Source organism: Dermacentor silvarum, chromosome 7 (assembly GCF_013339745.2).
Source record: "Dermacentor silvarum isolate Dsil-2018 chromosome 7, BIME_Dsil_1.4, whole genome shotgun sequence".
Classification (NCBI taxonomy): domain Eukaryota; kingdom Metazoa; phylum Arthropoda; class Arachnida; order Ixodida; family Ixodidae; genus Dermacentor; species Dermacentor silvarum.
The window spans coordinates 73034393-73038941 of NC_051160.1; the positions used below are offsets into that span (position 1 = coordinate 73034393).

At 56.7% G+C, this 4549-nt stretch overlaps 1 pseudogene; it reads right to left on the reverse strand.

The window, feature by feature from the left end:
* Window positions 1-218: 218 nt before the first annotated feature.
* On the reverse strand, window positions 219-4237 carry LOC119458962 (uncharacterized; annotated as a pseudogene).
* Between the last annotated feature and the right edge of the window lie 312 nt (window positions 4238-4549).

Consider the following 4549-nt stretch of genomic DNA (forward strand, 5'->3'; position numbering starts at 1 on the left):
CTGTGACCTCCGGCCATTCAGAGCATCACCCTCTTTGGACAGCCTCTCCAACTCTTCCTGTGATAGTCCTCGGAAACCCGAGGAGAGGCGGGGAAGACTTGAAGCAGTCGCACCACTCACTGTGATCAACGAAGCACCCTTTGAGGAATTGGATTGGAGCAAACTTTATTTGTGCCTGCAATTGGGTGCTCGCGCGCCCCGACGAGGGCCTACGTCGTCTACGAGGTTGCCGTTACTCGACGAGGCTGTCCGCTCGCCATTGCCGGCTCGCTGGGTTCCTGCGTTTCGAGCGCACCGAGGACCTGCTGGATGGCCCAGAGCTGTTGGTCTTGGTCGTAGCTCTTCGCGGCTGCCTCGAGTCGCGGCGGGATCCTTCTTGATATTGCTTCCTCTGCATTTTTGATGCAGTTCCACAAGAAGTGTGTGTCATCTGCCTTCTCCCTCCGGCAGACCCTACACACATCGATCGGGTATGTCTCGGGGTCGAAGTGACAGTTGGGCGAGTTGGTATGAATTCATAGTAAAATCTTTTTGCGCGCACAATCGACACGGACACAGTGAAGGGGGGGGGGAGGACACACGAGCGTGCTTAAGGGGGGGACACACAAGTGAAGGGGGGGACACACAAGCGCTCGTGTACCCCCCCCCCCCCCTTTACTGTGTCCGTGTCGATTGTGCGCGCAAAAAGATTTCACTGTCTCGGGGTGCTTCCGATGCATCAGTCTCGCGCTCGGTAGCGATCCCGTCTGGAGCTATCTCAGTAGTACCGCTTCCGCTCGACTCAGCCTCGGGTGCGGGGGTGGGAGAGTCCTGCGAGCCATGCGGTAGGTCTTCGTGATGTCGTTGTAGTCTGTCATGCAATCCTTGGCTTCGAACCACGATGGACGGTCTGACGCCGGAACGCGATTGGTTAGCACTCGCGCCGCTGCGTGTGCCGTCTCGCTGTGGTTCTCATTTCGCTCTGATGCGTCGCCCACGTGAGCCTGTAACCACTTGATTCTTACTTTTCTATCTTGCAGTTTGGCCGCTCGTAGTACGCGCTCGGCCTCCCTGCAGATTTGGCCTTTGGTGAAGCTTCGCACCGCCTGTCTCGTCACTCAGCACCGTGTGGCAGTCTGCGTCGGTGATAGACAGGGTGATGGCCACCTCCTCCGCTTGTTACGCTACGGCGTTCCTCACGCTCGCTGCCGTCCTCGTGGCGCCGGTTGAGGCCTCTATGACGACCGCTGCGAAAGCCTACTGGAGGTATTCGGCCGCGTCCACGTACCGCGCGTGCTCATCGTAAGCGTGCAGGTCGATGAGAGCCTTGGCCCTCGCCGCTCTTCTTCCCTTGTTGAACTCGGCATTCCTGTTCTTGGGTATGGGATCGATTCAGGTGTGGCGTCAGACCTCTTCGGAGACGGGGAGCTTCATCTCTGCCTCGTTCGGGCGTCCTATTCCCAGGTCGTCCAGTATTTTACTCCCGCTTTGACCGTGGACAGTCGCTCCAGTGGGTCCGTCGCGCTTCGGCTATTTCTTCGAGCGTGTTGTGTATCCCGACTTGTAAGACGCGAGTCGTGCTCGTGGACTCGGACAGGCCCAGTGCGGTGTTTTACGCTCTTCTGATGACTACGTTGATTTTGTTGCGTTCATGTTGCAGCCATCTCTAGTAGGATGCAACGTACGCGACGTGGCTGATGATGAAGGATTGCACGAGCCTTATTAGGCTCTTCTCTCTCCTCGCGGGAAGTGCCTCGTTTGAGGAGTCGCATCGTGTTGGCCGCATTTGCCGTGAGACGGGCGATGGTATCACCATTTATTCCGTGCTTTTCGATGACCATGCCTAGGATCCTGATTTTGCCGACCTCGGGGATCACGCTGCCGGATTTGGTTACGATTTTGATTTTTCAGTATTCGTGTTGTCTGGTCTTGCCTTCGCCGCTGTTGGTCGGTAGGAGTATGAGGAGCTCCGATTTGCTCGGCGAACATGTCAGTGCGGTTCCTTCCAGCTGATCTTCTATCGCGTCGACGGCGGCTTGCAGCGCGTCCTCGATGTGGGCGTCGCTGCCGCCGGTCACCCACAGCCTGATAGCGTCCGTGTAGATGATGTTCCTGACGTCTTCAATGCCCGTGAGCTTCTCGGCCACAGCATCGGCGAAATGACCGATCCCTGCGGTGTTCCGGTGCCCCCGAGCTTCTTCTCTTGCGTCTGTAGGTCGCCTGCTCGTAGCTCGGCGGTCCTGTCCGTAAGGAAGTCCTTGATGTAGTTGTAGGATCTTTCGCCCATGTTGAGCTTGGAGACTTGGGATAAAATCGCCGAGTGTTTCACCTTTTCGAAGGCGCTCTGTAGGTAGAGCCCCAGGATTACCTTGTGGCGGGCGCTGCCGCCATCGTCGATGATTTGGTATTTGAGCTGCAGCATCGCGTCCTGCGTGCTTAGGTGCTGTCTGAAGCCGATCACCGTGGCCGGGTACATCCCTTCTCGTTCCAGGTAGTCTTGCCATCTGTTGAGCAGGACGTGCTCCAGCACCTTGCCTACGCAGGACGTCAGCGAGATGGGCCGGAGGCTGTCCGTGTCCGGCGGCTTCTCCGGCTTGGGGATCAGGATGGTCTTGGCTGTCTTCCACAGCTATGCAACGCTCCCGCTCTCCAGCACTTGTTGAAGTATTTTGTGAGGTTCTCAATCGAGCCGTCGTCGAGGTTCTTGAGCGCCTTGTTCGTGATGAGGTCCGGGCTGGCTGCCGACCGGCTGATGAGGTCGTGCAGGACCGCGCGGACCTCCTCGACGTCGATGACACAATCGAGCTTCGCGTTGGGAAGGCCGCCGTACGGCACGTGTTGTTCGGTGGGTGTAGTCGGCAGGTATTTGTCGTTGATGCGCCTGGTGACTTCGTCGGCGCCGTGTACTGAGACCACCCGATGTATAAGCTTGACGAGTCTGTCTCTTTGGTGTGGCTTGGTCTTGGTTTCGTCGAGCAGGTGCCGCAGCAGGTTCCACGTCTTCCCGCTGTGCATCTGCCCGTCTACCGCATTGCAGATCTCGTTCCACTGTTAAGTGCATAGCTCGCGGCAGTGCTCCTCGATCGCTCGGTTGAGCTCCGCCAGCTTCTTTTTGAGTCTGCGGTTGAGCCGTTGTTTCTTCCAGCGATGGAGTATCTACTGTTTGGCTTCGATGAGATGCGCTAGCCGGCTGTCTACTTTGTCGATCTCCGCGTCCGTTTCAATTTCTTTGGTCGCGTCGCGTACGCTCTTGGTGATTTCGGCCATCCACGAGTCGATGTCTTCGATCTCGTTGTCACCGTCTATCTTCTGGTGGCTTCTGGCGTCTCGGAAGGCCTCCCAGTCTACCCAGCTGTGTATTTTGATGCTGGTGTCGTTGTGTTCCGGTATGCCGATTTCCACGATGTTGTGGTCACTGCCGATGTCTGATTCCCATGTTTCTCCAGGTGATCGCGCCCCGGACGTCGTTCTTGACGAACGTGAGGTCCGGATGGGTGTCCCGAGAGACGGAGTTACGGATTCTCGTCGGATGCGTCGGGTCCGTGATGACGGTGAAGTCAAGTTTCGTGGCGTCTTAGTACAGGTCGCGGCCCTTGGCTGTGTACTTGTTGTAGCCCCAGGCTGGGTTCATCGCGTTGAAGTCGCCGCACGCGATCAGCGTGTTGCGGTCCGCTGCGGTGCTGGCTCTGTGCAGTAATGTCTTGAATCTCTGTTTTCTCTGCGATGAGTTGCTGTAGACGTTGAGCTGAAATATGCTTCCTTTTCTCTTCTTGCCTGGGATGATTTCGGTGAGTGTGTGCTCGACGTTAATATTGCTTTGCGGCTCTTGTTCGACGAACGTGAGTCCCTTCATGACCAGGGTGCACAGGCCTCCCCCATGGGGTGGGCCTTTGTGCCCTCTGTAGCCAGGGAGGGACGGTGCGTCGGTGAGTGTTTCTTGTAATAGTATCACATCTGGCTTGCTCGCGGCATGTGCGATGTGCTGTTGGATGACTGCCTTCTTCATTCCGAGGCCGCAACAGTTCCACTGCCATGCTGTTATGCCTGCTGCTGCTGTTGCGTTGGCGGCCATGATTGCGTTGGCGTGTACGGGGTTCCCTGGTTGAGTGGATGTGCGCGAAGAGGGGCGCAAACGTCGGGTGGCTCACTATCGGCTGTAGGGTCCTTTCGATGTAGGCGAATCTGTTCGTGTTCTCGGCTTGATAGGTCTCCAGTGTTTGTTTCATTGCTGTCACTGCTGCGCTGTTCGCCGTGATTAGCTGTTCGAGTTCGGTGAATCTCGCTTCGAATTTGGTTTCGAGGTTGTCGATGCGATCGTTTTCTGTTTGTTTGCGCGTGGCCTTGAGGGCTCGCTTCTTCAGTGCCGGTTCCTCTACGGCTGTCTCCTGGGTGTTGTGGTTGTTTCCTCGGTCTTTCTTGTGCTTGGCGTGGGTCTCTCTAGAGGCTCGTTGTTGCATGGCAGCAATTTACGGATCTCGGTGATTTCTCTCGATAGGTTGTTGATGGTCGTTCGCAACGCCGCATTCTCTTGTCTTAAGGGTCTCGTTGGCTTCTCGCACCTTGTTCATAT